This window comes from Macaca nemestrina, chromosome 13, assembly GCF_043159975.1.
Source record: "Macaca nemestrina isolate mMacNem1 chromosome 13, mMacNem.hap1, whole genome shotgun sequence".
NCBI lineage: Eukaryota > Metazoa > Chordata > Mammalia > Primates > Cercopithecidae > Macaca > Macaca nemestrina.
Genome location: NC_092137.1, coordinates 23,428,387 through 23,441,399, shown reverse-complemented (window position 1 = coordinate 23,441,399; position 13,013 = coordinate 23,428,387). Strand labels below are relative to the sequence as shown.

The window sequence follows — 13,013 nt, the reverse complement described above, 5'->3', positions numbered from 1 at the left end:
GTTCCCCCACACTTTAGGCTGCCTGATCTTGCTTGGAGAACCTGGAATCAAAAGTTTAGGCCAGGACTCTAAAAATTTAACCCAAGGAAGTCATCAAATGACTATGCAGATACATATGCAACAATGTTTGTTGTGCTGTTATTTGTAATAGTGAAATACTTAAAATATGTTAAATGTCCATCAATAGGGCATTAAGTGAATCATGTATGCTATTACATCCACAGAGTAGACAGTCTGTAAAAATGGTGACATAGATTTCTATTTACTGACATACAAAATGGCTTGACACATTGTTGAATCTAAATAACGTGCCCCCCACACAGTACCCACAGTCAGATCCTGTGTGCATGTGTGTGCCTGTGTGCACTGTTTACATATGTGCATAAGAAAAAGCCAGGAAAGAAACACTAAAATGGTTATCTCTGGGGAACGGGATTATAAGTCATTTATATACTTTTAGCCACTATGCTTTAAAATCCCTTTACAATGAATAAAAAATATTTTCATATTTAATAATACATTTTAATAACAAAACTTAATTATAAAACTTAATTACAGTTTTTAAGGAGGTTAAAGGTCACCTAGCTGCTGGCCATCCTTAGATCTAACCTCCTGGGGAAAGCCAAGGCCCAGGTAAGCAAGGAAGGTCACAGAGATTCTTTGGTGTGGCACGGTGGCTCACGCCTGCAATCCCAGCACTTTGGGAGGCCGAGGTGGGTGGATCACCTGAGGTCAGGAGTTCAAGACCAGCCTGGCCAACATGGCGAAACTATGTCGTGAGAGCACACGTGATAGCCAGTCATGATAGCACGTGCCTGTAGTCCCAGCTACTTGGGAGGCTGAAGTGAAAGAATCGCTTGAACCCAGAGGCAGAGGTTGCAGTGAGCCGAGATTGCGCCACTGTGCTCCAGCCTGGGCGGCACAGTGAGACTGTCTCCAAAAAAAAAAGAGTCATAGATATTCTCTTTGGTTGATTCTAGAAGGATTGAGGCTAACATGGCTTAGCTAAGCCCCAGTACCGGTTGATCACACGCCTGTGGTAAAAACTGCCCTGAGGAAGACGGCGAGGGGACCTACTGCGCTTTCTCCCCTTCCCCCACACATTTAGTGTGAGAGGAGAGAGCTGGCTATGCTCAGGCCTGATGACTTTATTTCCAGGTGAGCCGAGCAGAGACCTACCTTGCGCCGCCCGTCTCTGGCAAGCTCAGGATTCGTCCCCAGGATGCAAAAACCTCGATGGCCGCCAACACTTAGCAAAGCGTGAGCATCACCAGGAATCCAGATAGTCTAGAAAGAGAGGGAAAAAGAGTAGGGTAGGGGTAGGGGAAAGGTCTAATTTTTTCTTTCTTTCTTTCTTTTTTCTTTTCTTTTTTTCTTTTTTCTTTTTTTTTTTTTGCAAAAAAATCTCTTTTGAATTCCACCATCCCAGGTGGTCCCCACACTAACTGGATGCTAGTCTCCGCCTCAGATGTCCCCGATGCTGAGTTGCATACTGTGGATTATCTCACACGGGCTGTGCACAAACGGCCAGCGACGTGGGTAGCAGAGTACTCCTAGTGGCAGATATGAGGCATCCCTCGCCCATCCTCCGAATATACACAGCCCTAATCCCCACCATTGAGCCACTGACACTGAATAAGAGAGAGAACAATGGTATTGTCTTCCATCTAATCCAAACTAAGAAACTCCAGCAATGGGGAGAAAGAAAAAATTTAAGTCTTTAATCTAATACTGAGAAGGACACAAACTCTAGAATTACAAAAACAAATCATTACTTTTTTCACACAATGGGCAAGAAGACCTTGAGGAGGCAAAGAATAGGTTCCCTGGGGAGAAATTTTTTTTTTTTAATTATAGATTTAATACCTAGGAGAAAGAGGCTATCTATTATGGGGAGGCAGAGCTACTCCTGGTTCCTTCTTTTAAACGTAATCTATGAGAAAGCCATCTTCACGACGGGAAATGGCATCCCCCACTGCAAAACGCACGACTGTCATTACCTGGGAATCAATATATTTTTTTAAACCGAATATATCATTATCAATTGATTTTCCTTTTTCCTCTTAGCACTCCAGAGTCCCGGGTAGCAGGGGAAAGCTTTAATGTGATATGAAGGATTTGGACAGGTAAATAAGTTATTGTAAACTCATTTTGCCTTATGGCCAGCTTCCCTCTGACAACGTGACGAGTCTTTCTCAGATCCTCTCAACCTAAGCTTTCCCAGCGGCCGCTGATAGAGACGCACGTGAGCCATATCAAATAGCCATTTTAAAGCTGAAGGTGGCAAAAATATTATTTTTCCCAAGGATGGAATGTTCTCTTTACGACTAAGAAATAACCTCTGCGGGGCAGCAAAATAAGCCAAGGTCGCCATTTAATTCTGACACAGAGCCAAAGTGGCAAGTACATTTCCTCTACCAAGCCTACGAGAAGCACAAGGAGAAATTGATCACTTTGACCACAAGGTATTGGCAATACTGGTGATCGATGTCGTTCTGGGAAAGATCCTTGGCAGATAAGTGCTGGTGAAGAGAGAGGCCTAGGAGATAGGGGTCAAACCATTTTTAGGTGCTTGAGAATCTCATTCATTCATTCATTCATTCATTCATTCAATAAATACTGATTCCCTCTATGTGTCAGGCAGTACGTTCAAGGCACTGGGAATACATAAGCGAACAAAAGAGAAAAATATTCCTGCCCTCAGGGAGCTCATATTCTAGAGGGTGGAAACATAGAATATACAATACACTTAAAAAGTAGTGAAAATTGTATCATATTTTGGAAAGTAGTAGTGCAATGTATTAGAGAAGAAATGGAGCAGGGTAGGGTGCATGTTGTGGGCGGGCCTGTGGTGCAGTTTAAATAGGGTGGGCAGGGTCAGTCTCATGAGTGGAGGACATTTGAGCACACACTTCAAGATGAGGAGTAGGTCATGTGGGCATCTGGCCCTACCTGTTCCAGGCAGAGGGAAGAGTCAGTGTGAACATGGCTGGTATGTTCCAGGACCACCAAGGAAGCCATTGTGGTTGGCGGAGGGAGGTTCTGGTAAGAGGTGAGGCCAGAGCGGTGAGCATCCTGATTGTGTAGGGCCCTGTAGGCCACTGTGAGCCCAAAGATCCCAGTCGCCATCTTTAGAAGGGGCTCCCAATTTCTTGAGCCGAAACCGTCAGAGTTCATGTCAGGTTAATCCACTTCCTTTCCAGGCTGTGCCGAATGAATATGGTATAGGCTAGACCGCAGCCTAGAGGGACAGTGGTGGGAAGGAAGCACAGGCTGTCTATGCCTGTTCTGACGACAGTGGCCTTGCCCTTCCTTCTCTACGGTCCCTACCTCTAGGGGAGACAAGTGAAACAGTTCTGAACAAAAATAAACCACATGCACAGCTGAGTTCTCTGGGACTTTTCCTCATGTGCTGATGAAAAGGTCTGGAAGTGAATGACCCATTGGCTATTATAGACTGCACTGGGTGTCTTGTGTTGGCCCCTCTTGGCCTACCTTTCATCTTCCCCACCCTGTTTTTCCCCACCTCTCCCAGGCAAGACCTGGAAGGCTCACCTGACCTGTATGGAGAGCATCCCTCATGTTTTGGACCCTCTGACTTCTGCTTAGGTTCAGCCCATGCAGACACCAGCAGGAGACTGGGGACAGGGTTGGGGTTGGCTGTTGGTTCCCCTGCTCCCCTCCCTCTCTGTGTCTTCATGACCAGGCTGTCCCTCACCTGGAGGTCATGCCTCTAGTTGGGGAACAAGGAGCTCCACAAGGCTCTCTCTCTGGATTCCTGTAATAGCTCCCTCCCCTGACCATTATGCCCAAAGGCAGTAATTCCCCCCATCCCATCATCAGCCCGGGGGCACTGAGCTATGATGGTTTCTCTATACTGTGCCTGTTCACCTTTGTGGATAGTCGTTTTACTTAACTCTCTTCAAATTACACGTTTGAATATGTCTATTTCAAGACCCCAACGGAGACATTCACAGAGAGGGTTAAAAGCAAGAACCTGGAATCAGACACATCTGAATTAGAATTCTAACACTGACACTTAGTTTTGTGACAGCAGGTAAGTTCTTTAACTCCTAGGAACCTCTGTTTCCCTTTCTTTTCAGGCCAACATTCAAACTGAGGAATACAGAGAATACCACAAAGACACTACTTGAGAAGAGCAACCCCAAGACACATAATGTTTTTTTTTGTTTTGTTTTGTTTTTGAGATGGAGTCTCACTCTGTTGCCCAGGCTGGAGTGCAGCAGCGCGATCTCGGCCCACTGCAGCCTCCACCTCACAGGTTCAAGCAATTCTCCTGCTTTAGCCTCCCAAGTAGCTGGGACCACAGGCACGCGCTGCCATGCCTGGCTAATTTGTGTATTTTTAGTAGAGACAGAGTTTCATCATGTTGGTCACGATGGTCTTGATCTTCTGACTTTGTGATCCGCCCGCCTCGGCCTCCCAAAGTGCTAAAACTAGAGAACCCGTGACATCCTCCTCCTCTTCCTCCTCCTCAGCATCACCATCTCAGCAGTGCCATCACCTGCTCAAGTCCAGGGCAAGCAGCACCTGCTTCCTGACATCTTTGCCCACCCCAACCAGAAACTCTTCCCTTGAAAGGGTTTCTAACTGTTCTCGGTTCACATTTGGCATCAGTTTATGCCTCAGTGATTTTGTTTATTTTTTCACATCTTTCTTTTCTTGTTCTTTTCCCACCCACCAAACCTCCACACCTTGCAGTTAGACCCTGGGCTTAACAGACAGTATCTTTTGGAATCTGGTCCACAGCACCCGTCGCGTGGTGGTGTATAATCGATCCTTGACTCATTATTGTCCTTCCTGGGAGGCCTATAAGCTATATCCGGGCACCGAAGCACGTTCCACTCTAATGAGATACATGGTATTTAAAAGTGATTTCAAAAGAAATTGCTAGAAACCAATTTTTAGTAATAATTTTGTTCCCAAGTTAACACTGTAAAATCTTATGTTTCCAAAGATCATGGCCTGGGAAAATGAATCCCAGGAACGAACCCAGGAAATCACAGGGAGGTAGGTATGGTTTTCTATCTCCAGGTCGATAAAGAGACTGCTTCAGGGCTTAATTTGTGACACTTTTGGCCAAACTGACCTTTTCCTTTCCACTAATTTCATCAAAGGGCAGCTTATAGTCTTAAGGAAAACAATTCGTAAAAGCTGAAGGACAGAGGACTCTTATTTTTAAAAATACAGCAGGTAGTCAGTCGCCGCTTGTGAAAGGGGTCTTAGGACGTTCAGCTTCCCAAGGTACTTGGGAAATGCTAATTGACTTTGACAGGGCATTAAGACCAATATGAAAGCAAGACCCTTGAATGGGCTATTTGGGTTAAATGCTGGGAGAGCTTCAAAATGAAACTAGAGAAAAATTTTGAGATCCATTTTACCTCTAAGTCTATAAATAAAGAAAGTTCCCAACATGAACCAAACTGATGGTCAAGAGAATTATGAACGAGGGCCCCAGGATTTTTTACTTCTTTATAAAATACACCATGTTTTTGGGGAGAGAAACTGCCTTAAGGGAGGAGAAACCAATTAGGAGTCTCCAGTTTGACACAGGATCAGAAAGCAGCCCCGCCGGGGTCTTAACCACACTCTCCAATTATGGGTCCAGAACCCAGAATTTCAGCACCCCTCAGCAAACGGGCAACAAAGAGTCTTTCTTCCTTGGAAAAGAAAAGCAAAGCAACCGGAGGCTGTAAACTGTAGGGAGGAAACCGGCTCCCGAGCCCACCCTCCTGTCAGCCCAGGTACGGGACTCCGCGGCACCTCTGACCCTGGGCAGGAATGCCTGCTCCCAATGTGTCCTGCAAGGGGAACGCTCGTTCATATTCTTTTACTTTTAAGACGAGAGGAAAACAGGCCATCCATCCATTAATAATATCAACTGTGGGTTCACCAAAGCCTGCAGGCTTCTTGCCAACACAAAAATAAACACTCTCAGAAGGTTTATCCATCAGGTTCATGACAGTTCACGAGCTGGGGTCCGGAAGGCACTGCATTTTAAAGGGGAGAGTGAAGGCGCAAAGATGGAGTAAGTCATGAGAGTCCACCCAGCACAATGCGGAGATCGCCTATTCCATTAAGGAGCCACAATTGGCCACTGATGAGATCCATTACTTATTTTCAGCTGGTAGGGATGCATCTCCTGGCCTGCTTTTTGTAGGCATGTATTCAAAGAAAGACAGTGTCTGCAGAAGTCAGGCTGACCGATTGAGAGGTAACCATGTTTTCCTAAGGCTCGAAGTTTACAAAGCCTAGCCCATTCTTATTTTCTCATTTATCTGTTCCAACAAATTTATGAGTTGATTACTTTTGTAATCCTCATTTCACAGATGAGGGAACAGAGGCTCACGGCAAAAATAAAGGTTGTCCAAAGTCACACAGCAAGTCAAAGAGGGAGCCTGAACAGGAAGCCTAGATTTTGCGCCTCCCATCCAGGCTTTTGTTCCTGGGCCTCCACCTGCTGTCACCCTTCTCCTCCTGAAAACTCGTCCCTGGAGGCTTCCTCCTGCACTCTCTGGAGTACAGAAACTTTCCAGGCAAAACACTGGAGACCATCACAATTGGGACACACGTGCCACCCAAGGAGGCTCCCGGTTGGGCCAGCACAGCACCAAAGGGGCCCATCTCCTAGTTCCCTTGGATGGTTTGGGGCAAGGAGAATGGGAAGATAGAGAAAATGAGGTGTTCATAGTTGGACTGGATCCTAAGTTATGCCATGACATGACTCTATCAGACAGCCAGCATGAAAGGTTTCAGGAAAAAAACGTCGCAAACCAAAATCCTCTTAAAAATCTTTTTTTTTTTTTTTTAAATTTTGATACACAGCAGATCCCCCCAAAATGAAATGAACTGGAACTCACCCAACTCAATCCTGCCACTCAGTGCTGGCAAATATCCCCCCACCCTCACTCTACCAGCTAATACAGATTAGCCCATCACTGGAAGCAGGACTGGGATGACCCTTGCATTTCCACAAGATGAAGAGAAAGAAGCCTGGACCTACTGAAGCCTGACTCACCCACAGCAGCACTGAAGATGTCCGCAGGGAAGACCCACCTGGCATGTAGTAGATGCTCAGTAAAGAGTAAGGCTCTGTTCAAAAAAGGAAATTGCCTCCACAGTTCAACTCATTTTCCACAATTTTTCTTTGAACATCTGGAAGATGTTCACACCACAGGTTCATGATTGGAATATAAACCAGTTTAAAAAAAAATCAGACATTGCTTCCAGATTTTGCTCTTATAAACAGGCCTCCATCCTCCCTGTAAATTGCAATAATTCCTTCCCAGATGTTGCTTCTCCTTCAGACCCATAAATCTCAGCTTTTCATAAGGACGCTTCGCCTCTGCCTGGTGCTGCGGGCTGCGTGGAGTGCTCCTGCATCTTCTCTCCCTCATTAGATGTCACACGAACCCCGCGAGGCAGGGCAGGTGCCCACATCCCTGATTCCCTGACGGGCAGGCCAGCTGCCGGCCCAAGTTGGACTGTGGCGGGTGCGGGTGCTGAGCAACGCACAGTAGCCTTTTCTCCAACACCCTCCAGGTCACCACATGGGTGGGGCGTCAGAGACTCACAGTGCCCACTCCCATCTATGGAGGCTCTACTCCCACTGCCTTGGTGCCCTCAGGGGCACTGCCCCTTTAAAAGTCTGACTCCACTGTGGACACGGCTTTCCTCGACTCTCCCTGACACTCCTGGGACCAGGCTATAACATTTAAATAAGACTTGACTGGAGTCTGGCGGAGTAAAACAAAACAACAGGCAAAGAAGTAGGCGAGAGCAATGAGAAGAAAGCAACACGCAGCCAGACAACTCGGCTCCTGGCCGGTTTTCCAGGAGGGCCCCGGGTGCCTGGTCAGGCCCATCCCAAGTCCAGGGGGCGACATCACCTCAGCATCCACCAGACAGGAACTCGAACCCAGGAAAGAGGCCAGCTCAAGTCTGGATGCCACAAGCAGAGCCCAGAGAGAGTAGGGCTTCCCTGTTGCCTTCTGCCTTCCCTGTTCCAGTTTCTCATCTGAGGTCTGTCTCTTCCCTGGTGATGAGCCCTGGGACTGTTTGCCCCATTCTTCAGGGGAGCCTGTGACCTGCACCCCAAGCACTCAAGTAGCCAGCCACATCAGAAAACACCACGAGCCCTCTAGCCAGACGGAAGCTGTCAGTGTCGGGGGGCTGAGAGACGGCTGTGGGGACAGGAGAAACAGGCACCACACTAGCTCACTGCTAGGGTCTGGAATGAGCCAGTCTGGTCCACAGACGGAGCTGCTGATGCTGGGGGCAGGGGGTGTCTCTTAAGCCCCACCCCTTTAGGGCATGACCTCTTGACAGCTTTGAAGAGGAGCCCTAGGAACAGAATGGCTTCACAGGGTAAAACAAGGTGGGCTATTAGACTTCATGATTTGCTGGTCCCCTTACAGAGATGCAGAGAGGACTTCTCCCAAGTCTGAATCCTGTAGCCTCGCTCCTGGTCTGCGCGGCACCACCCAAGCTTCATTTTGGGTTTCCATCCTAGTCTCGGAGACACCAGTTCAGAGACTGGCTCAGCCTGTATAGCGGTCAGGAGCATGGAAGATTTATAATCTGAGGGAGCTGGGTCGAAATCTCAGCTCTGCCATTTGATGGCAATGACCACGTCTGCCCACCCTCCACTCCTACTCCCTGCCTCAAGCTCCTCACCTATACAATGGGGATGATACCACTAAACATCCATGGTTGTTCTGAGACTTGAATGTTCTACCATAAGAAAGAAACTTAACACATTTCATGGCACAGACACATGGCAGCAATAACCATTATAATGACCATGCCTGCTCACTGAAGAAAAAAATACCTACAGCGCCTTGGGGATGGTTGGGAGTCACAGTAGATGGAGCCTTCTCTTCCATCACCCTACCAAAGAAGTAGGCATGGAGGGCACAAATGAATGAAGAGGGGTCTTCCTCAGAAGGTGGTAGAACCAACGGGCTGATGACATGTGCAAGAGTCCTGGGTTGGTTTCACACTGGTCAGCGACCACTCTCTGCTCCCTCCAGCTGTCTCCCTGAATTTCAGCCTTCACAGAGCCCCTGCTCCCACCCCGCCTGCAGCCAGCGATTGGTAAACCAAAATCTAGGCCTTCAGGCAGATGCTGCTACAACTTCTATTTCATGATTCTGCCTTTCCTTTGAGCCCAAGCCTACAGAGCTGGTGGCCGAAAACCCCTTCCCCAACACAAGTGGGTCTTAAAAGGCATTGCTTCCTCACTCAGTAAAAAAGCTATTTTATTGGAATAGATCTGAGGCTGTTTTCTACACTCTCAGAACAACAACAACAAAAAAATTGTGAAAGGCTTTTGAGATTACAGGACTTTTTACCCAAATATGATGAGTTATTCATTTAAAAATAAACTAAAGACAGGCATGTTTCTCCATACCCAGGCAGAAAGAAGCCATTAACCAGGAATTTCTGTAAGTACTCTGCTTTTCTTGGCCAATGTGGAAAGAGCCTAGGAGCTGGAAATAGAATGAGAAGCGAATTCTGTTTTCCTGGTCTCTACCAATGTGTGTAGGTAAGTGGCTTGATCGCACCGTGGCTCTGTGATCCATCTGAAGACACATGCGGGACGGCTTACCACCCCGACTGCTCTTCTGCAAAGGAGGCCAGCAGCCGAGCAGCAGTCAGCACGGAGGTACCCATCATGGAGCCACGGCCTGGCAGGAATTGATGTCCAAATCCAGGCAGGGTCACCAAAGGCAGGAGAGGGTGAGTGACAGGAGGGGGTGAGTGACAGGAGAGGCTGAGTGACAGCAGAGGGTGAGTGACAAGCTCAGGTCCCACAGCCAGTCAGCAGGAGGGTTGGCACGAGAGAGTTCCTAACTCTCTGGCCACTGTCCTTTCTTTCACCCAAGATCTTTCTACAGTGTAACTGTCACTAAAGAGCTGCCAGGAAAGTCCCTCAGAAAGGTCAGATAACATCCCAACCCAGTCTTCCTTCCTGCAGGAAGTCCTGGTCCCCTCTCCTCCCTGGTGAGCATTAAATCAAATATTCCTTGCTGTATTATTTTTCAAGCTTGATGTTTCTAAATCCAAATACATCTATAAATAATACATACTCATTTATATGTACATTTAAAAGACAAAAAAAAAACATAACAAAGATACCTGTAGATTCTTATGAATACTAATGGCCTGCTTTAACACAGTGGAAACAAACAGCTAATGAACACAGGTAACTGCACGCACAAATTTCCCTCCACTCCATCTCGGGCCCGTACACGGTAGGGGAGAGCCTCCTTTCTGAACCTACACCATTCACTGCTTCTCTCCCACGGTCACATTTAGCCATCTGCTTCTTCTTTTATATGTGGGACTGTGTATTTTTTTCTCTTCAGTTTTATATGAAACATTTAGCAATGAACCAGCAAATAAAAATACTACATATCATCTAGAATTCATATAAAATTGTACTTGGCTTTAACGCATCTAAAGGTTGATAAAAAGAAACACATAGATGCTTCTTAAAGGCTTATTTATATTTTATTACACATTACACACATTGCACTCCATTGAGAAAATTTAGAAGTTGATGTGGTTCTCTCTGTCACGAGCCTGCATGGCGAAGATTACCACATCTACAGAACATTTTTCCTTTGGAACACAATGCACTCATCTCGCAATTACCCCAGCGGACGGAAATGGTGCAAGTAATCCATCAGTACTCACATTAGTCTTTGGAAGGAGGCGTTTCTCTATTATTGTTTTTCCCTTAAAGAGTGTACTGTTGGCATTATCCGGCCACCCATCCTTTACCCTGCTCGATGTCTCCTGTCTGCACTCCAGACTGAGGACTGAGGTGAGCACCGTCACCCCTGGGACACATGTGCAAGTCAGCAGGAAGGTGGTGGGATTGGCACCTGCCCGAGCACACACCCACATGCAGAAACAGGGGACAGACAAGGCTGCTGATGGTGCAGGCTAAGTTAACTAAGTTAGCGGGACTGAAGATGGCCAGAGGAGGAGAGTTTCTGGGCCAGAGGGACTAGGAGGACTTCACAGCAGGGCTTAAACGGGGTCCTGGAGGAAGGTGGCGCCTGAAAGATCAATGTGAAGAAATTGAGAGGGACAAATGCCTTTGTTTGGGCTCCTCCTAAAGTGGATCCCGAAAAAAGATTTCGACAGAAGTGGTTTCTTTGGGAGTTGATCCAAGGAAGCACTAGGGTGTGAGACAGGCCAGGAGAGAAGCCAGCTGAGGACGCTTTCGCCATGGGGTCACCACTGGGGCCAGCTGGGGCTCTGTCCTGCTGGGAACCCTCTGTCGTGCAGAGTGCACCTGAAATTGTCTCACGACGAGGCGAGGAAGCCGGGGTATTTATGCATTGCCTCCCGCCTCTTGCTGGTAGAGGGCTGCTTCTGCAGTATGAATGCCCCCACACCTCCAGCCTGCCTGCTAGGCACCCTCACACACAGAGGCAGGACGTGAGAGGCGTGAGCAGGTGAGAGGCAGGAGCAAGGTGAAGCCCTGGCTGGGAGATGGGTGCAGCACCAACAGCCTTCTGTTTGCTCTAGCAGGAAGCCAGGGCTCCCATCAGCACCCAAATGCTGCCAGGACTGGCTTCAGTTCCTTCCTGGTGGCTTCATTCTCTGGGATCCGACCCTTCTGAGTGAGAGGGGGCCATACCCTGCCTGCCACAGTACGAGACCTCGAGTTTGCTCATCCTCACAGTAGAGGCTGTGTCAAATGTGTTCGTAATGGGATCATCTACTATCTGTCGGCCGTGCAGCAACCATGTATGAAAAATAACATTGAGAAGCAAATTAAGCGATCTGTCTGCAAGCAGCCTGTTTAGATGAGGAAGGGCTGCTGTTGACAAATCTATTAAAATTATACATAAATTATCTAAGAGCACATAGATACATGCTCAGAATGAGGGCATTGATTATGGGCATTTTAAATACAGCCTGGATTAAATCATCTTGTCTCACTTGAATGGAGTAATAATAATTAAGAGAAGAGGTGGGAAAAATAAATTATACCCATCAACTTCCTGACCATAAGAAATGTTCAGACTTTTCATTTTTCAGAATGACGACGCCTTAAAACACAAATACTTCTGGGTGCTGCCAAGAACCCTCCACAAAATGGGTTATAGGAAAGAAGGATCCAGAGAGGCCCCTGCATGCCCTCAAAAAGGGGAAGGGGAAAGTGGGGAGGCCACGTGTACCTCTCTTGTCAAGCAGAACCTGGATGAGGATCTGAGGCTAGTGTTCTGTTTGGACAGTGGTTCCAGAAAGCATAGGGAGGGGAGTGGGGAGGGAGTGAAGGAAGTCAACACAGATTGCTCCAAATGAGCAGGCAAGTGGGGCCAATCTCACCCACTGGGGACCTGTGGGAGACAGGGAGGAGGGGGTCTCAGAGTTATCCCACCCGAAGGCAGCTGGAGTGTTTCCTCCACCTCCCATTTATCATGGGCTGAAAGCTGCTGGCGGGGAATTAATTCCCTGGCCCTTCACGTCTGTCCCAAGTGGTCAGCAAAGGCTCTGGGGGCTCCAGGCTTGCAGATACCCTGGGGAAATGAGCTTCCAACAAGTGCAAACACACTGTGCTGGAAACTCATAACCTCTGATTACTTGGATGGAATTCAATTTGCCACTTTCAAAAGTCTAACAAAAACAGACTACCCTCCACCCCCATGTAATCACTGAATAATATTATAATCATTTTGCATGGAAATTGCATTATTTCCCTGATGGAAGCATAGGCTTTGAACCTCTCAGGGCTTCACCCGCTATATTACTTTTCAAAGTATGAAGTAGCAGGTTCCAATTATCTGAAAAAAATTTTAAACAGTAACAGCACAATACATAGTGTGATCCAGATGGAGAGAATACACATTTTCCAGGACAGGCACCTTGATTAGTGACTGTGATTGTTAAACACATTTCAGGTAATATAGTGATAATGGACATTAATAGTAGCAATAGTGCTGAAGTGCTGAAATATAATCATTTCTGAT

General features: G+C 47.1%; 1 protein-coding gene across 3 annotated transcripts in view; it reads right to left on the bottom strand.

Annotated features, from left to right (window-relative positions):
* The window catches only part of LOC105479833 (kelch like family member 29), a 322,000-nt gene that overhangs the window by 234,177 nt on the left and 74,810 nt on the right, over positions 1-13,013 (bottom strand). For 2 of the 3 annotated variants that reach the window (XM_011738162.3, XM_071076283.1), the window contains exon 2: positions 1,180-1,287. The exons of the other annotated variant lie outside the window; for it this stretch is intronic. The gene's annotated coding sequence lies outside the window, so the exon portion shown is untranslated. The remainder of the gene's footprint in view (positions 1-1,179; positions 1,288-13,013) is intronic. 3 annotated transcript variants of the gene reach the window in all.